The sequence below is a fragment of the Pseudorca crassidens genome, chromosome 1, assembly GCF_039906515.1.
Source record: "Pseudorca crassidens isolate mPseCra1 chromosome 1, mPseCra1.hap1, whole genome shotgun sequence".
NCBI lineage: Eukaryota > Metazoa > Chordata > Mammalia > Artiodactyla > Delphinidae > Pseudorca > Pseudorca crassidens.
The window spans coordinates 116,737,963-116,764,732 of NC_090296.1; the positions used below are offsets into that span (position 1 = coordinate 116,737,963).

Here is a 26,770-nt window from a genome sequence, read left to right on the forward strand (position 1 = left end):
TCACATGCCTGTTGGCCATCTGTATATCCACTTTGGAGAAACGTCTACTTAGGTTCTGCCCATTTTTTATTTTTATTGAGCTGTATGAGGTGTTTGGATACTTTGGAAATTATTCCCTCCCTTGTCAGTCTCATCATTTGCAAATATTTTCTCCCATTCTATAGGTTTTCTTTTCATTTTGTTGATTGTTTCCTTTGCTGTGCAAAAACTTTTAAGTCTAATTAGGCCCCATTTGTTTATTCTTGCTTTTACTCTAGGAGATGGATCCAAAAAACTATTGCTGCAATTTATGTCAAAGAGTGTTCTGCCTATGTTTTCCCCTAGGAATTTTATAGTATCCTGTCTTACATTTAGGTCTTTAATCTGTTTTGAGTTTATTTTTGTATATAGTGTTAGAGAATGTTCTAATTTCATTCTTTTACATGTAGCTGTCCAGTTTCCCCAGCACCACTTATCGAAGAGACTATCTTTTCTCCATTGTATATTCTTGCCTCTTTTGTTGTAGATTAATTGACCATAGGTGTGTGGGTTTATTTCTGGGCTTTCTATCCTGTTCCATTGATCTGTGTCTGTTTTTGTGCCAGTACCATACTCTTTAATGACTGTAGCTTTGTAGTATAGTCTGAAGTCCCAGAGCATGATTCCTCCAGCTCTGTTTTTTTTTTCTCAGGACTGTTTTGGCTATTCAGAGTCTTTTGTGTTTCCACACAAAATTTAAAATTATTCTAGTTCTGAGGAAAATACCGTTGGTAATTTGATAGGGATTGCATTAAATCTGTAGATTGCTTTAGGTTATATGGTCATTTTAACAAGATTGATTCTTCCAATCCAAGAACATGGTATATCTTTCCATCTGTTTGTGTCATCTTCAATTTCTTTCATCAATGTCTTATAATTTTCGGAGTACAGTTCTTTTGTCTCCTTAGGTAGGTTTGATCCTAGGTATTTTATTCTTATTGCACAGCTCTTTGTTTGATTTTTGACCCATGTGAGTGTATTACTTATTTAAACCATAACAAAACAATTTAAACTTTGCTTCAAATTAATATGTCAGTGGTTTGAGAGAAGTGATCCTAAGTAATCAGTTAATGAGACTTCTGTACCCATTTGCTCTTTTAATATTTATCTTTTAAGCCTCAGAAGGATTCTGTTTTGTTTTTAAAGTAGCAATGGATAACAGATGAAAACCTCCATTAATTCTGATCACAAATATCATGATTTCAAGGCTTGAATCCCATCATAACACCTATATATGGCTCTGCCAGACCGTGCCAATATGAAGATGGTAACATGTAACCCACACATAATTCCACCTTTCTCTTTTTCTTTAATAAATTTTATTTATTTATTTATGGCTGAGTTGGGTCTTCGTTGCTGTGCACAGGCTTGCTCTAATTGTGGTAAGCGGGGGCTACTCTTTGTTGTGGTGCACAGGCTTCTCATTGTGGTGGCTTCTCTTGTTGCGAAGCATGGGCTCTAGGTGCGTGGGTTTCAGTAGTTGTGGCTCACAGGCTCTAGAGTGCAAGCTCAGTAGTTGTGTTGCATGGGCTTAGTTGCTCCGTGGCATGTGGGATCTTCCTGTACCAGGACTCGAACCCGTGTCCCCTGCATTGGCAGGCGGATTCTTAACCACTGCGCCACCAGGGAAGCCCTCCGCCTTTCTCTTTGATCACAGTGCTGCCTCGGGCTGTCACCTCCAGTGAGTGAACAGTGGAATGACATGAACGTCAGTTGTGTTGTGGACCGATTTTTCTTTTTGTCTTTTTTTTTTTTGCGGTACGCGGGCCTCTCACTATTGTGGCCTCTCCCGTTGCAGAGCACAGGCTCTGGACGCGCAGGCTTAGTGGCCATGGCTCACGGGCCCAGCCGCTCCGTGGCATGTGGGATCTTCCCGAACCGGGACACGAACCCGTGTCCCCTGCATCGGCAGGCAGACTCCCAACCACTGCGCCACCAGGGAAGCCCTCTTTTTGTCTTTTAACTCATGACAGTGTTCAATTTAGTAAGGCCATTAACTCTCCTGACATTTTCCACCATCCTCTGTAATTTGGAGGATATGAATTTTTTAAATATCTAGATTCACCAAAAAATATCCCAATTTGAAGGACTGGAACTTGGTCCTTGGCCTGTATTTATATTACACAGTCGTGGCATCAGCTTTCAAGTGGATTTTGAGAAAGCTTTTGGCTTTCCAGAAAAGGTGATAAAATGTCTACTCTGTATTTGTATTTAGTTTGGGAATCTGCCTCCTATTACAGACATAAAGGACAAGATGTGATACATTTTAGTTTTGTTAAATGGTTTATTTGAATTGGTAGATCAGCATCCCAGCCTGATGTTTCATGAGGGTGGGTAGAAAGCAACACTTCTAGTGTTGATTCTTCCAAGGTGCTGTTCCAACACAAGGGGAAAAATACCTGGGCTCTGTTTCTTTCTAGATAAAAGCCTAGATAATCAGCTAATATGAATCCAGTCATCCTAGATCAGGGCATACTATACTCAAAGGACTCAGGACTCACCAGAGCCATCAAAAGAGAACTCTGTTAATGCCATTTTTTAGGATTCCTGGTAAGTTAAATGAAGAAATGTCTGAATGGGGCCATTTCTTCATAAAATGAAGAAGTGTCTGAATGGGGCCACAAGTATTAAAGCATATTTTAAATATCTACATTTTAAAAATTGGCCATTTTAATACAAAAAAATCAGAAATAATAAAATTTACTATAATTGTGCTAATAGAAGATGATTACAGAATTCATAAAAATATTAATTCACAACACAGAATCAGCAATGTGGTCCAGTAATGGACCACAAGTTTAAACTTCCTGGATAAGCCTCTTTCAGTTTTGTTTACATGCCTCTGTGGTTATATGTATGGTTTCATTTGGAAAAAATATTAAAATTTTATATTTAAGATCTTTTGTGAATGTGAGGCCTGGGGGAATCCAGCAAAATTCTAGAGGTTGGGAGAATCATCACCATAAAATACAAATTAGCAGAAGACCTCTGACTGTAGTTCTGTTCTTTGGCATAAATTCTACAAGGATTGGTATATGTCAGCTTTGAATCAGGCATATCAAAGTTACTAGGATTCATTTCTTTTTTTTTTTTTTATTAATTTGTTCACCCACAAGAGAGCGCATGGGGAGTAAATTCAGCAATGCTGCTTGGTCTTTGCAATTTCGGGTCCTTTTCACTATGGAAAACTAAAAGTTCACTCCATTTTTAAAAAGTATGTAACTAGAATTCTCATCATCTATTTTCCATTTTAAAGAAGCTCTTTAGAAAATATAACTCCCATGCAGATAGCAATCAAAAGAAAGCAGGAGTGGCTATATTAATATCAGATAAAGTAGACTTCAGAGCAAACAATTTTACCAGGGACAAAGAGGGACATTACACAGTGATAATGGGACCTATCTACCAAGAAAGTGTAACAATCCTAAATGTATATATACCAACAACAAAGCTGCAAAATATATGAAGCAAAAACTGATAGAGCTAAAACAAACAAACAAACAAAAAACCTGATAGAGCTGAGAGGAGAAATAGACAAATCCACACTTGGAGTTGAAGACTTCAATACTCCTTTCTCAACAAGAGATAGAGCTAGACAGAAAATCAGCAAGGATAAAGAGGAAAACAACAACTGACAGGATTTCATTGACATTTTTAGGACGTTCCACCCAAAAACAACAAAATTACACGTTCCTTCGAAGCCCTTAACAGAATATACCAAGATATGCAAGGATAGACCATATCCTGGGCCATAAAACAAGCCTCAACAAATTTAAGAATTAAAATCATGAAGAGTTTCTTCTTTGAACACAATGGAATCAAACTAGATATCAATAACAAAAAGATAACAGTGAGATTTTTAAACGATTAGAAGCTAAACAGCACACTACTAACAAAAAATTCATGGATCAAAGAAGATGTCACAAGAGAAATAAAAAATACATTGTACAGCACAGGTGTAGAAAACTAACTTATGGTTACCAAAGGGGAAAGAAGGGGTGGTAGGGATAAATTAGGATTATGGGATTAACAGATACAAACTACTATATATAAAACAGATAAGCAACAAGGATTTACTGTATAGCACAGGGAACTATATTCAATATCTTGTAATAACCTAAAATGGAAAATAATCTGAAAAAATATATATAACTGAATCACTTTGCTGTACACCTGAAACTAACATAATATTGTAAATTGACTTTACCTAGATAAAAATTTTTAAAAATACATTGAACTGAATTCAAATAAAAATAAATTATATAGAAATTTGTGGAATGCAGTTAGAGCGGTGCTGAGAGGGAAATTTTAGCACTAAATGCATACATTAGAAAAGAGGGAAAAATCCCAGATCAACAATCTAAGCTCTCAAGAACCTCAAGAACCTAGAAAGAGAGTAAAATAAACTCAATGCAAGAAGACGAAAGGAAAGAATATGGACAAGAAGAGAAATCAATGAAATTGAAAACAGAAAAATCTATAGAAAAAAATCAATGAAACAAAGAGCTGGTTCTTTGAAAAGATTGATAAAATTGACAAAACTAGGAAGACAAAGCAAAAATGAGAGAAGGCATGAATTACCAATATCAGGAATGAAATTGAGGTTATCACTATAGACCCTGCAGAGATCAAAAGAAAAATAAGGAAATACTAAGAACAACTACACACATACACTTGACAACTTAGATGAAAAAAGACCAATTCCTAAAAAAACACAAACTGTCACAACTTACTTAAGATGAAACAGATAACTTGAGTAACTAGCCCTATAAACTATTAAGGAAACTGATAAAAACTCCCCCCAAAAGAAAGCTTCAGGCCCAGGTGGTTTCACTGGAAAAGTCTACAAAATATTTAAAGAATTAACACCAATTCTACACAATCTCTTCCAGAAAATAAGAGAGAATACTTACCAATTACTTACCAATTCACTTTATGAAACTAGTATTCCCCTGATACCAAAAACAAATAAAAACAGTACAAAAAAGAAAACTACAAACCAATATTCATCATGAATATACATGCAAAATCCTTAACAAAATATTAGAAAATAGAATTCAGCACTATACAAAAAGAACTATACACTATAACAAAGTGGAGATTATTCCCAGGATGCAAGGTTGATTCAACATTTGAAGATCAATTACTGTAATCCACTTTAACAGTCTAAGGGAGAAAAATCACTCAGTCATATCAGTCATTTCAGAAAAAGCATTTGACAGAATTCAACATCCATTCTTGATAAAGACTCTTAGAAAAAAAGGAACAGAAGGGAACTTCCTCAATTTGATAGAAAAAAATCTACAGCTAACATTTTACTTACTGGAGAAAGACCAAATTCTTTCTCCCAAATTTCAGGAACAAGGCAAGTATTTCCACTTTCATCAACATACTGCAGGAAGTTCTAGTCAGAGCATTAAGGCAGGAAAAGGAAATTAAAGGAATAAAGATTTTAGGGGGCTTCCCTGGTGGTGCAGTGGTTGAGAGTCCGCCTGCCGATGCAGGGGACGCGGGTTCATGCCCTGGTCCGGGAGGATCCTGCATGCTGCGGAGCGGCTGGCCCCGTGGGCCATGGCCACTGGGCCTGCGCGTCTGGAGCCTGTGCTCTGCGGCGGGAGGGGGCGAAGCGGTGAGAGGCCCGCGTACCGCAAAAAAAAAAAAAAAAGAAAAAGATTTTAGGAAAGAAACAAAAATGGCACTATTTGCAAATGATATGATTGTCTGCCTAAAATTCCAAAGAATCTACCCAAAAAACCCTTCTAAAACTAATAAGTGAGTTCAGCAAGTTTTCAGGATACAAGATCCACATAACAAAATCAATTATATTTCTATATTCTAGTAATGACCATGTGAACACTGAAATTAAAATAAAATACCATTTTAAATTGTTCAAAAAATGAAATACTTAAGCATAAATCTAACAAAACATGAGAGGGCTTGTGTGCTGAAAACTCAAAACACTAATGAAAGAAATCAAAGAAGGTCTAAATAAATGGAGAGACATTGTGTGAATGGATTGGAAGGCTCAGCACAGTAAGGATGCCACTCATCTCTAAAGTGATATATAAGTTTAATGCAGTTTCTATCAAAATCACACATTTTTTTGTAGACATGGGCAAGGTTTTTATAAAATTTATATGGAAAGGCAAAGAAGCTAGAATAACTAAAACAATTTTAAATAAGAAAAAATGGAAGTAATTCATCTACTTAATTTCAAGATTTATTAAGTAGCTACAGTAATCAAGACTGTGTGCTATTGGCAGAAGGATAAACGCTAGATCAATAGAATAGAGTATCCAGAAATAGATAGATAGATAGATAGAAATAGATCTCCACATATATGCCTAATTGATTTTTTTACAAAGGTGCAAAAGCAATTCAATGGAGGAAAGACAGACTTCTCAAAATATGGTGCTGGAGTAATTGGACATTCATAGGTTAAAAACAAACAAACCCTCAACCTTAGCCTCACACCTTATATAAAAATTAACTCAAAATGGATCATGGACTTAAAAATAAAATGTAAAACTATAAAACTTTTAGGTAAAAACATAGGAGAAAATCTTCCACATATAGTGCTAAACACAGAGTTCTTAGTCTTGACACCAAAGGCATCATCCATAAAAGGATTAACTGGACTTCATTAAAATTAAAAACTTGCGCTCTGCAAAAGACCATGTTAAGAGGATGAAAAGAGGATGTTAAGAGGGGCAGAAAGTATTTGCAAACCACATATGTGACAAAAGACTAGTAACTAGTATGCATAAAGAACTCTCAAAATTCAACAGTTTAAAAAAAAAAAGAAGAAAGGAAAAGAAAAAGGAAATAAGAAGAAAGAATCTAACAAGAAAACAGACAAAATACATGAAGTGACATTTCACCAAAAAAAGGATGTAGTGATGGCAGATAGGCACATGGAAAAAAAATGTTTTTTAATTGTGGCTGTGCTGGGTCTCCATTGTGGCACGCGAGCTCTTCGTTGTGGTGCGCGGACTCAGTAGTTGTGGCAGGCGGGCTTAGTTGTGGTATGTGAGATCTTAGTTCCCCAACCAGGGATCGAACCTGGGCCCCCTGCATTGGGAGTGCAGAGTCTTTACTGCTGGACCACCAGAGAAGTCCCTGGAAAGATGTTTAACATCATTAACCATTAGGGAGATGCAAATTAAATCCACCATAAGCTACCACTACACAACCAGCAGAATTTCTAAAATTAAAAAAAAAAAAATTGTGACAACACCAATGCCGGCAAGGATGAGGAGAAACTGGATAATTTACATATTATTGGTGGGAATGTAAAATGGAATGGCCTCTCTAGAAAAGAGAGAGTTTCTTTGAAAACTAACCATGCAATTTCCCTACAATCTAGTTATTGCACTCCTGGGTATTTATCCCAGGGAAATGAAGACTTATGTTTACATAGAAACCTATACAGGAATTCTTATACAGTTTTATCATAATAGCCAAAAACTAGAAACTACCCACATGTCCTAGAATGGGTGGAATGGTTAAGCTCTGGTACATCTGTATCATGAAATACTACTCAGCAATGAAAAGGAGGGAGCTATTGATACAACAACTGGGATGAGTCTACAGAGAATTATGCTGAGTGAAATTAGACAATCCCAAACATTTACATACTGTATGATTCCACTTATACAAAATTCTTAAAAGATGAAATTATAGAAATGGAGAACACAATCATGCTTGTCAGGGGTTAAGGAGGGTCTGGGGTCAGGAGGAAAGCATGACTATAAAAAAGGCAACATGAAGGATCTTTGTGGTGATAGAAATGTTCTGCTTATTGACCGTATCAATGTTAATATCCTGGTTATGATATTTTACTATAATTTTGCAAGATCTTACCATTGGGGGAACTGGGTGAAGAGTGTGCAGAATTTCTCTGCATTATTTCTGACAACTACATGTGAATCTACAAGTATCTCAAACTAAAAATTTCAGTTAAAAAAAGGAAGCAATAAATTGGGGAAAATATCTGTAGCAAGCACATAAGTCATGGGATAATAAACTCATTTTATGAAAAGCTTTAATATAAATTTTTTTAAAGTTTTAGTTAATAATTAAAATAGTAAAAATCCCCCAGAATGATAGGGAAATAGATGTGGATAGATAATTCACAAAAGAAATACAAATCACTATTAGAATTTGGAAAAAGAAATGTTTGGTAGAAAGGAATACAAATTAAAATTATAATAAGGTACAATCTTCCATCTATGAAATTGACCAAAAAAACTGAATTAAAAAATATATATATCCCAAGGTGACTATGTTGCATGAAAAAAAAGACTCTTGTACACTCCTTGGAGTATGTAAATTTGCTAGTGTTAAATGTAAAAAAATGTGTCTAACTTTTGACCTAGTAACCCAACTTCAAGGAATCCATCCTAAGAAAGATCAAAATGTGGTCAAAAATGTACACAGAGAAATGTTCACCCAACTTTGTTTGCAGCAGAAAAACTTGGAAACAAGCCAGTGCTTAACAATAGGGAATGATTTTTATAATTTATATATAGTATATACATACAATGGAATATAAGATCTAAAAATCATGCTTTTAAGAACATTTAATGACAAGAAAATGTTCAAGATATATTAAGTAAAAAAATAAACTAATATGTTACTAAGTGATTCTCTATGGGTCATAGGTTTACAGATTTAAAAAATTTTGTTTCTACTTTTCTGCATATTCCAAAATTTCTAAAATAATCTTTTTTTTTTACTTTGGTAATGCAAGAATGATGTTAAAGTATTTAAATTGAATATAAAACACAATTTAATGTTTTAGGTGATTTTAAAAAGTCCTCCGTAATCTTAATTCTACAATATCTTTGTTTTTGCATGTTATCTTCTTTTTTTTTTTAACATCTTTATTGGAGTATAATTGCTTTACAATGGTGTGTTAGTTTCTGCTTTACAGCAAAATGAATCAGTTATATATATACATATGTTCCCATATCTCTTCCCTCTTGCGTCTCCCTCCCTCCCACCCTCCCTATCCCACCCCTCCAGGCGGTCACAAAGCACCGAGCTGATCTCCCTGTGCTATGCGGCTGCTTCCCACTAGCTATCTACCTTACGTTTGGTAGTGTATATATGTCCATGCCTCTCTCTCTCACTTTGTCACAGCTTACCCTTCCCCCTCCCCATATCCTCAACTCCATTCTCTAGTAGGGCTGTGTCTTTATTCCTGTCTTACCCCTAGATTCTTCATGACATTTTTTTTCCTAAATTCCATATATATGTGTTAGCATACAGTATTTGTCTCTGTCTTTCTGACTTACTTCACTTTGTATGACAGACTCTAGGTCTATCCACCTCATTACAAATAGCTCAATTTTGTTTCTTTTTATGGCTGAGTAATATTCCATTGTATATATGTGCCACATCTTCTTTATCCATTCATCCGATGATGGACACATAGGTTGTTTCCATCTCCGGGCTATGGTAAATAGAGCTGCAATGAACATTTTGGTACATGACTCTTTTTGAATTATGGTTTTCTCAGGGTGTATGCCCAGTAGTGGGATTACTGGGTCATATGGTAGTTCTATTTGTAGTTTTATAAGGAACCTCCATACTGTTCTCCACAGTGGCTGTATCAATTTACATTCCCACCAACAACGCAAGAGGGTTCCCTTTTCTCCACACCCTCTCCAGCATTTATTGTTTCTAGATTTTTTGATGATGGCCATGCTGACTGGTGTGAGATGATATCTCATTGTAGTTTTGATTTGCATTTCTCTAATGATTAATGATGTTGAGCATTCTTTCATGTGTTTGTTGGCAGTCTGTATATCTTCTTTGGAGAAATGTCTATTTAGGTCTTCTGCCCATTTTTGGATTGGGTTGTTTGTTTTTTTCTTATTAAGCTGCATGAGCTGCTTATAAATTTGGAGATTAATCCTTTGTCAGTTGCTTCATTGGCAAATATTTTCTCCTATTCTGAGGGTTGTCTTTTGGTCTTGTTTATGGTTTCCTTTGCTGTGCAAAAGCTTTGAAGTTTCATTAGATCCCATTTGTTTATTTTTGTTTTTATTTCCAGTTCTCTAGGAGGTGGGTCAAAAAGGATCTTGCTGTGATTTATGTCATAGAGTGTCCTGCCTATGTTTTCCTCTAAGAGTTTGATAGTTTCTGGCCTTACATTTAGGTCTTCAATCCATTTTGAACGTATTTTTGTGTATGGTGTTAGGGAGTGATCTAATTTCATACTTTTACATGTACCTGTCCAGTTTTCCCAGCACCACTTATTGAAGAGGCTGACCTTTCTCCACTGTACATTCCTGCCTCCTTTATCAAAGATAAGGTGACTATATGTGTGTGGGTTTATCTCTCGGTTTTCTATCCTGTTCCATTGAGCTATCTGTTTTTGTGCCAGTACCATAGTGTCTTGCTTAGTGTAGCTTTGCAGTATAGTCTGAAGTCTGGCAGCCTGATTCCTCCAGCTCCATTTTTCGTTCTCAAGATTGCTTTGGCTATTTGGGGTCTTTTGTGTTTCCATACAAATTGTGAGTTTTTTTGTTCTAGTTCTGTGAAAAATGCCAGTGGTAGTTTGATAGGGATTGCGTTGAATCTGTAGATTGCTTTGGGTAGTAGAGTCATTTTCACAATGTTGATTCTTCCAATCCAAGAACATGGTATATCTCTGCATCTGTTTGTATCATCTTTACTTTCTTTCATCAGTGTCTTATAATTTTCTGCATACAGGTCTTTTGTCTCCTTAGGTAGGTTTATTCCTAGATATTTTATTCTTTTTGTTGCAATGGTAAATGGGAGTGTTGTCTTGATTTCACTTTCAGATTTTTCATCATTAGTGTATAGGAATGCCAGAGATTTCTGTGCATTAATTTTGTATCCTGCTACTTTACCAAATTCATTGATTAGCTCTAGTAGTTTTCTGGTAGCATCTTTAGGATTCTCTATGTATAGTATCATGTCATCTGCAAACAGTGACAGCTTTACTTCTTCTTTTCCCATTTGGATTCCTTTTATTTCCTTTTCTGCTCTGATTGCTGTGGCTAAAACTTCCAAAATTATGTTGAATAAGAGTGGTGAGAGTGGGCAACCTTGTCTTGTTCCTGATCTTAGTGGAAATGCTTTCAGTTTTTCACCATTGAGAATGATGTTGGCTGTGGGTTTGTCATATATGGCCTTTCTTATGTTGAGGAAAGTTCCCTCTATGCCTACTTTCTGCAGGGTTTTTATCATAAATGGGTGTTGAATTTTGTCAAAAGCTTTCTCTGCATCTATTGAGATGATCATATGGTTTTTCTCCTTCAATTTGTTAATATGGTGTATCACGTTGATTGATTTGCGTATATTGAAGACTCCTTGCATTCCTGGAATAAACCCCACTTGATCCTGGTGTATGATCCGTTTCATGTGCTGTTGGATTCTGTTTTCTAGTATTTTGTTGAGGATTTTTGCATCTATGTTCATCAGTGATATTGGCCTGTAGTTTTCTTTCTTTGTGACATCCTTGTCTGGTTTTGGTATCAGGGTGATGGTGGCCTCGTAGAATGAGTTTGGGAGTGTTCCTCCCTCTGCTATATTTTGGAAGAATTTGAGAAGGATAGGTGTTAGCTCTTCTCTAAATGTTTGATAGAATTCGCCTGTGAAGCCATCTGGTCCTGGGCTTTTGTTTGTTGGAAGATTTTTAATCACAGTTTCAATTTCAGTGCTTGTGATTGGTCTGTTCATATTTTCTATTTCTTCCTGGTTCAGTATTGGCAGGTTGTGCATTTCTAAGAATTTGTCCATTTCTTCCAGGTTGTCCATTTTATTGGCATAGAGTTGCTTTTAAGTAATCTCTCCTGATCTTTTGTATTTCTGCAGTGTCAGTTGTTACTTCTCCTTTTTTATTTCTAATTTTATTGGTTTGAGTCTTCTCCCTTTTTTTCTTGATGAGTCTGGCTAATGGTTTATCAATTTTGTTTATCTTCTCAAAGAACCAGCTTTTAGTTTTATTGATCTTTGCTATCCTTTCCTTCATTTCTTTTTCATTTATTTCTGATCTGATTTTTATGATTTCTTTCCTTCTGCTAACTTTGGGGTTTTTTGGTTCTTCTTTTTCTAATTGCTTTAGGTGCAAAGTTAGGTTGTATATTCAAGATGTTTCCTATTTCTTAAGGTAGGATTGTCTTGCTATAAACTTCCCTCTTAGAACTGCTTTTGCTGCATCCCATAGATTTTGGGTCATCGTGTCTCCATTGTCATTTGTTTCTAGGTATTTTTTTTATTTCCTCTTTGATTTCTTCAGTGATCAATTCGTTATTAAGTAGTGTATTCTTTAGCCTCCATGTGTTTGTATTTTTTACAGATCTTTTCCTGTAATTGATATCTAGTCTTATAGCATTATGGTCGGAAAAGATACTTGATGTGATTTCAATTTTCTTAAATTTACCAAGGCTTGATTTGTGACCCAAGATATGATCTATCCTGGAGAATGTTCCTTGAGCACTTGAGAAAAATGTGTATTCTGTTGTTTTTGGATGGAGTGTCCTATAAATATCAATTAAGTCCATCTCGTTTAATGTATCATTTAAAGCTTGTGTTTCCTTATTTATTTTCATTTTGGATGATCTGTCCATTGGTGAAAGTGGGGTGTTATAGTCCCCTACTATGAATGTGTTGCTGTCGATTTCCCCTTTTATGGCTGTTAGTATTTGCCTTATGTATTGAGGTGCTCCTATGTTGGGTGCATAAATATTTACAATTGTTATGTCTTTTTCTTGGATCGATCCCTTGATCATTATGTAGTGTCCTTCTTGGTCTCTTGTAATAGTCTTTATTTTAAAGTCTATTTTGTCTGATACGAGAATTGCTACTCCAGCTTTCTTTTGGTTTCCATTTGCATGGAATATCTTTTTCCATCCCCTTACTTTCAGTCTGTATGTGTCTCTAGGTCTGAAATGGGTCTCTTGTAGACAGCAAATATATGGGTCTTGTTTTTGTATCCATTCAGCCAATCTGTGTCTTTTGGTGGGGGCATTTAGTCCATTTACATTTAAGGTAATTATCGATATGTATGTTCCTATTCTCATTTTCTTAATTGTTTTGGGTTTGTTATTGTAGGTCTTTTCCTTCTCTTGTGTTTCTTGCCTAGAGAAGTTCCTTTAGCAATTGTTGTGGAGGTGGTTTGGTGGTGCTGAACTCTCTCAGCTTTTGCTTGTCTGTAAAGGTTTTAATTTCTCCATCGAATCTGAATGAGATCCTTGCTGGGTAGAGTAATCTTGGTTGCAGGTTTTTCTCCTTCATCACTTTAAATATGTCCTGCCAGTCCCTTCTGGCTTGCAGAGTTTCTGCTGAAAGATCAGCTGTTAACCTTATGGGGATTCCCTTTTGTGTTATTTGTTGTTTTTCCCTTGCTGCTTTTAATATGTTTTCTTTGTATTTAATTTTTGACAGTTTGATTAATATGTGTCTTGCTGTATTTCTCCTTGGATTTATCTGCATGGGACTCTCTGTGCTTCCTGGACTTGATTAACTATTTCCTTTCCCATATTAGGGAAGTTTTCAGCTATAATCTCTTCAAATATTTTCTCAGTCCCTTTCTTTTTCTCTTCTTCTGGAACCCCTATAATTCGAATGTTGGTGCATTTAATGTTGTCCCAGAGGTCTCTGAGACTGTCCTCAGTTCTTTTCATTCTTTTTTCTGTATTCTGCTCTGCAGCAGTTTTTTCCACTATTTTATCTTCCAGGTCACTTATCCGTTCTTCTGCCTCAGTTATTCTGCTATTGATCCCATCTAGAGTATTTTTCATTTCATTTATTGTGTTGTTCATCATTGTTTGTTTCATCTTTAGTTCTTCTAGGTCCTTGTTAAATGTTTTTTGCATTTTGTCTATTCTGTTTCCAAGATTTTGGATCATCTTTACTATCATTATTCTGAATTCTTTTTCAGGTAGACTTCCTATTTCCTCTTCATTTGTTAGGTCTGGTGGGTTTTTATCTTGCTCCTTCATCTGTTCTGTATTTTTCTGTCTTCTCATTTTGCTTATCTTACTGTGTTTGGGGTCTCCTTTTTGCAGGCTGCGGGTTGGTAGTTCTCGTTGTTTTTGGTGTCTGTCCCCAGTGGCTAAGGTTGGTTCAGTGGGTTGTGTAGGCTTCCTGGTGGAGGGGACTAGTGCCTGTGTTCTGGTGGATGAGGCTGGATGTTGTCTTTCTGGTGGGCAGGTCCACATCTGGTGGTGTGTTTTGGGGTGTCTGTGGACTTATGATTTTAGGCTGCCTCTCTGCTAATGGGTGTGGTTATGTTCCTGTCTTGCTAGTTGTTTGGCACAGGATGGCCAGCACTGTAGCTTACTGGTCGTTGAGTGAACCTGGGTGCTGTTTTTGAGATGGAGATGTCTGGGAGATTTTCGCCGTTTGATATTATGTGGAGCTGGGAGGTCTCTTGTGGACCGGTGTCCTGAAGTTAGCTGTCCTACCTCAGAGGCACAGCAGTGACTCCTGGCTGCAGCACCAAGAGCCTTTCATCCACACAGCTGGGTGTATGACTGTTGTCTCCTTTTCTTCATATCCCAGGGCTCTTTGCTCAAAAGAGATGACCAGGTTTAGCTTAGAGACCACAACACTTGAGGCAGCAGATACCACTTTCTAACTGTCTCCCTCGATTCTGCCGTAAGGGTCCCGGGGCGTTTGTGATAGTTCAGGTCCCGACCTCTTTTCTAGGTGAGGCCACCGCTTTCAGGGGTCCTTCCAGTCCAATCCCCCGTCCCCTTCTGCCTGTTGCTTTATCTCAGAGAGGAAGGAGTGCAGAGGGACTTGGCTGAATCAAGGGACCTGGTAGCTTACAGATGAGTTTTAAGTCAGAACGCCGCAAGACGCAATTAAATATTATTGGAACGTACTGTAAGAGCGGGAGGGGATGTTAGGAGCCTGAGAGGCTGAGTCGCATGTTATCTTCTACTTCATTATTTCATCCTGAAATTTTTCATACGTACAGACAACATGAAAAAATTGTACATTAACCACTCACATATTTGCCATTTAGATTCTATAATTAACATTTTGCTTATTTACTTGATCACACATCCATCAATCCATCTTATCTTTTTAGGTGTTTAAAAATAAGTTTCAGAAATCAGTGCCTTTCACTCCTAAATACCTCAGCAGGCATATCCTTAGCTAAAATTCAATATTTATTTACAGTTCTAATTTTTTTTAGTTAAAATTTACACCCAGTGAAATGCACCAATCTTGTGTTTGATGCATTTTGACAAATGTGTATGCATGTGTAACCCACACTCTAATCAAGATATAGAATGATTCCATCACCCTGATAGTTCCCTCATGCCCTTTCCAATCAATCCCCAGTCTCATGCTCCCAGAGGCAAATCAGTATTTGACTTCTTTAACTATAGATTAGTTTTGCTTATTATTAAATTTTATGTAAGTGGAGTCATACAGTATGTACTCTTTTGTGTCTGCTTGGTTGCAGCATGTGGGCTCAGTAGTTGTGACTCATGGGCTCTAGAGCACAGGCTCAGTAGTTGTGGCACACAGGCTTAGTTGCTCTGTGGCACATGGGATCTTCCCAGACCAGGGCTCGTGTCCCCTGCATTGGCTGGCAGATTCTTAACCACTGCACCACCACAGAAGTCCAGTGCATGAGTTTATTTCTGGGCTTTCTACCCTGTTCCCTTGATCTATGTGTCTGTTTTTGTGTTTTGATTACTATAGCTTTGTAGTATAGACTTAAGTCAGGGAATGTGATTCCTCCAACTCCATTCTTCTTTCTCATGATTCTTTTGGCTATTTGGGGTCTTTTAGTTTCCACGCAAATTAAAACTTTTTTTTTGTTCTAGTTCTGTGAAAAATGCCATTGGTGATTTGATAGGGATTGCATTAAATCTGTAGATTGCCTTGCATATGGTCATTTTAACAAGATTGTTTCTTCCAATCCAAGAACATGGTATATCTTTCCATCTGTTTGTGTCATCTTCAGTTTCTTTCATCAGCATCTTATAGTTTTCAGAGTACAGGTCTTTTGCCTCCTTAGGTAGGTTTATTCCTAGGTATTTTATTCTTTTTGATGTGATGGTAAATGGGATTGTTTCCTTAATTTCTCTTTTTGATATTTCATTGTTGGTGTATAGAAATGCAACAGATTTCTGTATATTTATTTTGTATCGTAATTTTACAGAATTCATTGATCAGCTCTAGTAGTTTTTTGGCAGCATCTCTAGGATTTTCTATGTATAGGATCATGTCATCTGCCAACAGTGGCTGTTTTACTTCTTTACCAATTTGGATTCCTTCTATTTCTTTTTCTTCTCTGATTGCTGTGTCTAGGACTTACAAAACTATGTTGAATAAAAGTGGTGAGAGTGAGCATCCTTGTCTTGTTCCTGATATTAGAGGGAATGCTTTCAGCTTTTCACTGCTAAGTATGATGTTAGCTGTGGGTTTGTCATATATGGCCTTTATTATGTTGAGGTATGTTCTCTCTATGCCCACTTTTTTTTTGGCTGCATTTAGTCTTCGTTGCTGCGTGTGGACTTTCTCTAGTTGCAGCGAGCAGGGGCTACTCTTCATTGCAGTGCATGGGCTTCTGATTGCAGTGGCTTCTCTTGTTGCGGAGCACAGGTTCTAGGCGCATGGGCTTCAGTAGTTGCAGCATGCAGGCACAGTAGTTGTGGCTCGCGGGCTCTAGGGTGCATGGGCCTCAGTAGTTGTGTCGCATGGGGTTTGTTGCTCCATGGCATGTGGGATCTTACTGGACCAAGGATCAAACCTGTGTCCCCTGCATTGGCAGGCAGATTCTTAACCACTGTGCCACCAGGGAAGTCCCTCTCTGCCCACTTTTTGAAGAATTTTTATCATAAATGGATGTTGAATTTTATCAAAAGCTTTTTCTACATTTATTGAGAGGATCATATGTTTTTTATTCTTCAGTTTGTTAATGTGGAGTATCACATTGATCGATTTGTGGATATTGAAAACTCCTTGCATCCCTGGGATAAATCCCACTTGATTATGGTGTATGATCCTTTAAATATATTGTTGGATTTGGTTTGCTATTATTTGGTTGAGGACTTTTGCATCTATGTTCATCAGTGATACTGGCCTGTAATTTTCTTTTTTGTGTGTGATACTGTTGTCTGGTTTTGGTATCAGGGTAATGGTGGCCTGATAGAATGAGTTCAGAAATGTTCTTTCCTCTGCAATTTTTGGAATAGTTTCAGAAGGATATTGACTCTATTAAGGCACTAACTCTTCTCTAAATATTCATTAGAATTTACCTGTAAAGCCATCTGGTCCTGGACCTTTGTTTGTTTGGAATTTTAAAATTTCTGATTCAATTTCAGTATGGTAATTGGTCTGTTCATATTTTCTATTTCTTCCTGGTTCAGTCTTAGAAGATTGTACCTTTCTAAAAATTTGTCCATTTCTTCTAGGTTGTCCATTTTATTGGCATATAGTTGTTCATAGTAGTCTCGTATGATCTTTGTATTTCTGTGGTGTTGGTTGTAACTTCTCCTTTTTCATTTCTGATTTTTTTGATTTGGGCTCTCTCTCTTTTTTTCTTGGTGAGTTTGGCTAGGTTTATCAATTTTGTTTATCTTTTCAAAGAACTACCTTATTTCATTTATCTTTTCTATTTTTTTTTTTAGTGTCTATTTCATTTATTTCTGGTCTGATCTTTATGATTTCTTTCCTTCTACTAACTTTGGGCTTTGTTTGTTCTTTCTCTAGTTGCTTAGGGTGTAGGGTTAGGTTGTTTATTTGAGATTTTTCTTTTTTTCCTGAGGTAAACTTTTCTCTTAGAACTGCTCTTGCTGTGTCCCATAGGTTTTAGATCATCATGTTTTCATTTTCATTTGTCTTTAGATATTTTCTTGATTTCCTTTCTGATTTCTTCAGTGATGCATTAGTTGTTTAGTAGCATATTGTTTAGCCTCCACGTATTTGTGCTTTCTGCAGTTTTTTCTTGCAGTTGATTTCTAGCCTCATAGTGTTGTGGTTGGAAAAGATGCTTGATGTGATTTCAGTTTTCTTAAATTTACCAAGCCTTGTTTTGTGACCCAGCATGTTCTCTATCTTGGAGAATGTTTCACGTGCACTTGAAAAGAATGTGTATTCTGCTGCTTTCAGATAGAATGCTCTATAAAAATCAATTAAATCCATTTGGTCTAATGTGTCATTTAAGGCCTATGTTTCCTTATTGATTTTCTGTGTGGATGATCTGTCTGTTGAGCTGTCCCTTGATGTAAGTGGGGTTTTAAAGACCCCTACTATTAGTGCGTTTCTCCTCTTATTTCTGTTAATATTTGCCTTATATATTGAGGTGCTCCTATGTTGGGAGCATATATATTTACAATTGTTATATCTTCTTTTTGGATTGATCCTGTGATCATTATGTAGTGTCCTTTGTCTCTTGTAACAGTCTTTATTTTAAATCTATTTTGTCTGATACAAGTATTGCTACTCTGGATTTCTTTTGATTTCCATTTTTGTAAAATACCTTTTTCCATCCCCTCACTTTCAGCCCGTGTGTATCTCTAGATCTGAAGTGAGTCTCTTGTAGGCAGCATATATATGAGTCTTTGTTTTGTATCCATTTAACCAGTCTGTGTCTTTTGGTTGGAGCATTTAGTCCATTTATGGACTAAATTTAAGGTAATTATCAATATATATGTTCTTATTGCCATTTTGTTAATTGTTTTTGTAGGCCTTTTTTTTTTTTCCTTTTTCTTTTGTTCTCCTCTCGTATGATTTGATGAGTTTCTTTAGTGTGGCTTCCTTTTTCTTTTCTGTGTGTCTATCTATTATAGGTTTGTGGTTTGCAGTTACCATGAGGTTCCTGTGTAGTAGTCTCTATATATACATGATTGTTTTAAGTTGCTGACCTTTTAATTTCAAATACATTTTAAATACCCTGCTTTTGTACTACCTTCCCCCTCATGATTACTGGGTTTTGTTGTTGTTGTTGTTGTTGTTTTTGCGGTACGCGGGCCTCTTACTGTTGTGGCCTCTCCTGTTGTGGAGCACAGGCTCCGGACGCGCAGGCTGAGTGGCCATGGCTCACGGGCCCAGCCGCTCTGCGGCATGTGGGATCTTCCCGGACCGGGGCACGAACCCGTGTCCCCTGCATTGGCAGGCGGACTCTCAACCACTGCACCACCAGGGAAGCCCTGATTACTGTTTTTGATATCATATTTTACAACTCACTTTTTTGTGTATCCCTTAACTGCTTATTGTGGATACAAATGATTTTACTACTTTTGTCTTTTAATCTCCCTGCTAGCTTTGTTTTGAATGATTTCCTACCTTTACTGTATGTTTGTCTTTACTGGTAAGCTTTTCCATTTTGTAATCATCTTGTTTCTAATGTGGCCTTTTCTTTTTTGCCTAGAGAAGTTCCTTCAACATTGGTTGGAAACCTGGCTTGGTGGTGCTGAATTCTTTTAGTTTCTGCTTGTCTGTAAAGCTTATGATTTCTCCATCAAATCTGACTGAGAGCCTTGCTGGGTAGAGTATTCTTGGTTGTAGGCTTTTTTCTTTCGTTATTTTAAATATATCATGGCATCCTCTTTTGGCCTGCAGAGTTTCTGCTGAAAAATCAGCTGATAGCCTTATGGGAGTTCCCTTGTATGTTATTTGTTGCTTTTCCCTTGCTGTTTTTAGTCTTCTCTGTCTTTAATTTTTCTCATTTTGATTACGGTGTGTCTTGGTGTGTTCCTCTTTCAGTGAATCCTGTATGGGACTCTCTGTGCCCAGGCAGCTCTTTCTACACAGTCCTTAGGGCTTATAAATTATGGCTGGATCCCCCACAGCCAGACGAATGAAGCAGGGGTTGGTGTCCAGGCCAGAACCTGACCAATAAGTGAGGTTCCCTACTGCCCATGACTAAGCAGCTCAGTCAGCTTATTTTTTCCTGGGGAGGGGAACGTGGGGTGTGCAGAGAGCCCCAGAATCTACTGAACGGCTGAGGCCCCAGAGCTGCCATTATATCTGAGTGACAAAGGAGCCTTTGCTGCAGTTCTCCAATATGCCTGTTGTATACTCTGTGAGGGGCTAGGACCCAGAGGGGCAGGCCATGGTGGTGTTTCCTGCTTTCCTCCCTACCATCTGAATCCCACTGATAAAGTTGGAACACTGGCCAAAGGTGTGCAAGTAAGAGGGGACATCTGGCTGAGACATTTGGCCAATGTATGCATATCTGGACGCTCAATCAGCCAGTGTCTTGCCAGGGTGGGTGGGGCTAAGTCAACAGGCAGAGATCACCACCTCTATCCGGCTAGAACAGAGATGTCAGGGGTGTGGGGTCACAGGGAGTTGGCAGCCCCTGAGAGGAGAAGCCAGCGAGCTCCAAAGAATCTGAGACAACAAACAACACAAGACAGCCAGCTCCTCTGTGGACTCCCACAAGCACCAGAATGGAAAAGACCCAGCCTTCTCTCCTGCCTTAGCCCTGCCCCCCCCCCCCCACCAACCTGAAAGTACGTGGAAGTTGTGTTAGGGAGAGCAAGGGCTGTTTCCCACACTCTTCACCTCCTCAATCTTTCTGGAAGCATGTGTGGTCCATCAGTAAGCAGCTGATGGACCTCGTCTCTTATCCTAACTGAAACCTAATGACGCCACTTCCCCTGCAGTCTTCTCATGAGGAGGCCACAGGGGAGGCTGGCCCCCTCCTCATGGAACTGGAGAATTATTCTCGTTCCCCATCACTGCTTCCGTTTCTCCTCCTGCCTCTTTTAGAGTCACGTCTACCTCTTTGTTGCTGTCATCTGCCTCCTCATTAGTGAGGGCTCTAGCAGTTGGTTTATTATCTTTTTTCCTATTATTGTTCCTGTTGTCATTCTTGGCAACTTCAATAACCTCATGGATGAGCCATCCAGGGGACTTCCCTGGTGGTCCAGTGGTTAGGACTCTGTGCTTCCACTGCAGGGGGCACAGGTTTGATCCCTGGTCAGGGAATTAAGATCCCGCATGCCTCGTGGTGTGGCAGAAAAAACAAAACAAAAAGCTAACAGTTAAAAAAATAAAAAAGAGCCATCCAATACCTTGGGCTGTCAGTTCTGCAGACTCCTCACTTCCACACCTCCAATGAAGACATGCTTCTCCATCCTACCTACATGGTCATTTCTTTGACCTTCTCACCAATAAGTGCACCACCTTGGACACCTCCACTCTCTGACCACTGCCTCTTCTTCTTGCCACTCACCTACCTTGGTGCTCCCATCCCAACAATCCTTCAGCTCCAGCCATTCTCCAATCTACCGACCGCCTCCTGCTTTCTCACTCACTCTCAGTCATGACTCACTTCCCTCTTTAGCCAATTTAGGGCACACGGTCCCCTCTTACAACTTTCTAAACACCCCGTCTTCTTTGCCTCACGCTGTGTGCATTACAGTCGTCCGGCTAGTTAAACACAACTGTCTGCCACCTTGATGCCTGCACTCTAGCAGCTGAGCCATGCTGACAGGTCCTCCTTTAAAGTCGGGGTCATCTGTTGCAGGTAAATAGGCGTTCACCCACCCCCCCACCAGGCTTCCGAGGGGTGGTGGTTTACCTAGCCTCCAGAACAACGTCTCATACCTTCTTGTCTCTCTTCAAACCACTACTCCCTTTCTGCCCCTCTCTGACTCCATACCCCACTGGTGACCTTGGCTCGTATGTCCTTCAAAAGCCGATGGAACGCTACCTTCTTCCCTCCACCAAAGCTACCCACCCACCTGTACCCATAACCTTTCTCTCCCTTCTTTCCTGTCGCAAAGGAAGAAGTGTCCTTTCCTCTACCAAAGGCTAAGCTTCTGTTACAGGATCCCAGGCCTCTGATTTTCTCCCAGATTCTGTCTCTTCTACATACATCATTGATGCCTCCCTCTCCACTGGACCAGTTCTATCATCTCTGTATCTCCTGACACTTCTGGGAGGTACACACTCCAGAGAGGTGGCTCGTCCCCAGTCACACAGGCCTCCCAGCTCTAGCCCAGGATGGTACCACCAGCCTTGATGTCTCTTCCATTTTTCAAGCATTAGAAGGAGCTGCTGTTGATACTTCAAAACATCTAGGGCCCCTCTCTCCAGAGGTAGCGATCCATCCTCCTTGTTCCTGAGGTTCAGATCATTTTTGTCGTAAGACATCTGTTCCCAGGGACCATGGCGAGGCTGATTTTGTCAGAAGTAGAAGTCTGGAGAACTGCAGAGATGAGTGGGAGGAGTGTGCTAGGCCTGACAGTTAGATTCTTGAGGAAAGGTATGAAATTAGTCCACCAAGATCTGGAGGAGATGAATCTCCCTGCACTTCATTGTAGGCTTCACAGGACCTGAGAATTGAGGAAACACTTCCGTATTTCGGGCCAGGAAGCTATGGGTTCTGATACCAGCTCATGCTTTCCTGGGCTGTATGATGTTTAGCAGATGATGTAATGTCTCTGAACCTCAGCGTATTCATCTGGAAAGTGGGGAGAATAATAAATACCTCAAAGGAGATTCTACAACAAGAATGAAATGAGAGCACCCGTGTCGAGCTCTGGGCACCCAGTGAGCACTCAGTTCGGATTAGTTTTCTCTCTGCTTCCTTATTGGCCCAGCTGGATGACCCAGGCAATTGTGGGTGGGTACAGACTGGGCTGTCTACTTGTTGGGACCTTAGAAAGTCATCAGAGAGCTCCTGCCTCAGCAGGAAGGCTGTTTCTTGCACATTAACCCTTCTGTCACCTCAAAGTTTTTACCAGGGAATGCCTTTCCTAAACTTCACATTCAACAAAGCCCTAACTAGAGCCTCAGGGCAGGGAGGGAAAGAATGTAACAAACTATCGACTGAGGCTGTCAGAGTCAGGCAGTCTGCATCACTCTTCTCACAGGATGTAAAGGTGACCTGTCTGCAATCACCCAGCTGTTAGTCTCAGAGCTAAGATGAGAGTCTAGGTCTTCTGAGCCTTGGTCAAAACTTGTAACACCTTCAAGAGGCCATCAGCAAGACTTAGGACACCCCCCAGAGTGCAAATCCATTTCTTTTTACAACTGAGATATTCTACAAACTAAGATCTAGCATGACTGTGGTGCTTGATACAAAGAGTGAATCTTATTACATGTAAATTTTAAAGGGAGGAAAAAAAACCTTCCACGTAGATTATCTTAATTACCAAGTGGCTTTTAGGACTTCTGTTTTTCCCTGGTTAGAGAAAATATTTGAGTTGCTTGGGCTTCTTTTTCATAAACAGCCATTTCTCTCTCTCCGCAGTGGTTTTCACTTTCCTCTTTGCGATGTTCTTTCCATCTTTTGCATCATCTCACAATCTGTGAGATACACAGGCAGTCATTATCATCCCTTTTCCCCAAGGAGTGTGAACGTCACGTAGACCCAGGTTCAAACCCCAGCTCTGTCACTCACCACCTGTGTCAGCTTGGGCAGGTTATAAACCTCTCTGGAGCCTCACTTTCCTCAACTTTAAATAAAAATGGCTGTAATACCTTCCTCAGTAGGCTGTGGTGGGGATTGAGTTGAATACATTTCCCAAATGTCCTCGATGATGAGAATCTTCTGGGCACTTGTTAAAACACAGATTCCTGGGCACCGCCTCAGAGCCACTGAACCAGAATTCCCAGGGCTGAGACCTGGCAGTCTGACAAGCCCCAGGGATTCTTATCAGGGAAATTTGGGCAACACTAGGCTGATTTTTATAAAGTATTTATTGTGTGCCTGTCACTAAGCAGCTAATATTTATCAAGTACTTATATATGTGCTCAATCTTCGAAATGGGGATAATAATGACTACCAGATAGGACATTATGAGAAACGAGCAAAATAATGTACAATGCCCAGCAAACAATAAGTTCTAAATGTACGCTGATGTCCTCACTTCACTGTGTTAGTCAGGACTGTCTCAGGCTGAAATGGAAACATCTAGAGGTTCTCTCCAAGGGATGTACCTCCATCCTCCCAGCCCCGTCCCCCCAGTAGGAGGTTTCTCATTTTCCAAATCCCAGGGACCAAGCCTCATTTAACCAGTTTGGGTTCCAGGCTCCTCCTTGTACCAGTCACTGTGGTCAAAGTTTGGAATATGCTGACTGGCCAGGACAGTGTCACCTGCTCACCCCAAGAACCAGGGCGGTGGGGAAGCCCCATCTGAGCTTCAGGAATGGGAGTGGTCCACATCCATGTGAGTCCTTCCAGCGGTCCCTTGTAGTGTTGTTGCCAGACCAAGAGCAACTGATGCTTGGCCGGCAACTACACTGATGTCTCCTTCATCAGCTCCTCAAGTCAGAGACAGTTAGCCGTCTACAGATGCCCCATCGGGTTTGAATCTTTCTCCAGTCTCTCCCCTTGCTGGCATGTTCGTGGCTATCTTGAGGGCCTCAGGCCGATTCAGCCTCAGACCTGCCCTCCTCTGTCCCACCATCTCTAGCCCTCTCCTTGGCCCCGCTCACCCCTGGGTCCAGCCGGCCACAGGGGCCTGTCCAAGGGCTGGTCCAGGGACTCAGGTCAGCCATTATCCAAAGCTGCTTTATTAGGGATCCACTGGGAATCCTTCCAAGCAAGAACAATGAGTTTCTGAATCAGGATAAAAACAGCCTTTTCAAGTCAGCAAATGAGACAAACTGAATTGCTCATCCCCTCTTCCCTCATCTGCCTGGCTCTTTCAACACAGTGGATGAGAACAAGGTCTCTTGCATCAGAAAGACATAGGTTTGAGGCTAGTTGTCTCATCTCTCTGAGCCTTGGTTACATCTAGGAAATCTGCATGAGGATGAGGGAGGCGACAGATATAGCACATGACACAGAGTAGGAACTCATGATCAAGAATCATCACATTACCAAGAAATGCACACCCTTTTCAGGGATGATCAATCCCAGATACTACCCACTGTGAGTATTTAAAAACATAGGCTGCGCCCCAAAGCCACATGAAACAGAGAGATGTGCCACGCATTCACTACATCCTGTCCCCCAAGGCTCGGTTGTGTTCTGGAAGACACTGCACTGTGTACCTTCTGCATCCCATGACAGCTGGGCTTCCCCGCAACCACACGGTGCAGCTGCGAGAGATGTGGTGCTTCAGAAGCCCAGGAATGGGAGTCCTGGGCTCCAGCTGGGCTCTGGCACTGCCTTGCAGGGTGACCTTGGGCACGTCACCTACACTCCCTGGGTTTTGGTTTCCTCTTTCATCGAGTGAGAGGGCTGGTTGATGACTAGGTGGTTTCTAAGGGCCCTTCCGTTTCAGGGATCCATCCTATGGCATTCACTAGACCCGGTGGGGAAACCTGTCACCGGGGCTGTGCTGGGCAGGGGGTGAGGAACTGCTTCGACACAGCTGGCCCACACGGGTGGTTGCAGCTGGGGGAGGAGTCGACGGGAGGCACTCTAGTGGAAGGCAAGAGGGCTGGTGCTGGAACCACACACCCCTAGTTTATTACTGATGCTTCTCTTTTCTGGCTGCAGGACCTTGGGCCAATCACATTCTGAGCCACCTGTGTAACAAGGGCAATGGCACCCACCTAAGGTGGTTGTGAGGATTCATCTCAAATGAATGAGATGCTGCACGTAAAGCATGGGACCCGGCACACAACAAGAACTCGATAAAGGTCAGCTCTTACTGCCTTCCCCCTCTGGATGAGCGTCCCCTTCCTCCTTGCCATTCGTGACTAAGTTCGATGAAATGGAAATAGCCCAAACAGGTTTAACCCTGCCTCCCCCTCTTCTTACCTCCAAGTCACTGGACCTAGGTTTTCCTCATCAGTAAAATGGGCACAAGACCGTATCTCAGGTGCTGATGTAACTGCTTGATATGACTGACATAGATAGGGTTTTCCTCCCTTGGTCCCATCAGCATGAACCCATCCATCATCATCCACTTTACCTTACATTTTATAGCATTTACTTCCATATCTACATGAAGTTAACCAATCCTTAAAGTCCCCATGGAGTCAGGGCCAGAAAACCTGAGTCCAGGCTTGAGTGCCTCTGGATTTCACTCCACTGCCATGTTCCTTCACCAGCTCTGGGAGGGTCAGAGCATGCCTGGCCAGTTCGTCCTCATAGTCTTGATGCCTAGCATAGGACCTGGCCTCAAGGCCACCTCCCAAGCCTACACCTGGAGCCAGAGGATGTCTGTCTGCTCCAAAGAAGAGGGCAGTAGGTGTCAGGGTACCACCCAGGGGGTGGGGTGGGTCAGTCTCTCCTGAGAACACCTCATTCTGCTGGAATTACACAGGATCTAGGGCTTGCTGTCAGGTTCAAGGCCATATGGCTGAGAATGAATATATGTGTATAAACTACCACAGTATATTGGTATAACCCTTCTGGAAAACATGGAACCTTGCACATGAGCCTTATACATGTCACCTTTTGGTGTAGTGACGCTGCAAAGTATAACAGAATGTCTAGTGGTAGGTTGGAAATAACCCAAACATCTTACCATTTGGTTAGAATTAAGCAAATCAGAATAGTTAATGGACTACTACATAGCCATTTCAGATACACGCTTGTAAAGACTCTTTAGAGGTAGAGAAATTATAATTAACGTTAAGTGAAAAAAGCAACAAATTTGTTGTGTACATTCCTCAGGTTTTCCTGTATTCTTTTTACAGTCTGAACAACAAAACAATGAAAGATATTCAAAGTAAGGTCCCAAGGCTGGCCTTCCTGGTGAGTGTTTTTTAATAACTCTTTTTATACCTTTCTCTCTTTACATCACCACACCCACTTCCCTGCCCAAATGAAGTTTTTAATGAAGACAGCACACCACCGAGTCTCAAGTTGAGACCCAAAGTACCCAGACTT

At 40.0% G+C, this 26,770-nt stretch overlaps 1 long non-coding RNA gene across 2 annotated transcripts in view; it reads left to right on the forward strand.

The window, feature by feature from the left end:
• Positions 1-26,732, forward strand: part of LOC137231485 (uncharacterized) — a 65,174-nt gene extending 38,442 nt beyond the window's left edge. Inside the window, exons 5-6 of one of the 2 annotated variants that reach the window (XR_010946581.1) lie at positions 25,430-25,572; positions 26,578-26,732. This is a non-coding gene — a long non-coding RNA (uncharacterized lncRNA). The remainder of the gene's footprint in view (positions 1-25,429; positions 25,573-26,577) is intronic. The other variant, XR_010946577.1, reaches the window with a different exon arrangement.
• Positions 26,733-26,770: the final 38 nt, after the last annotated feature.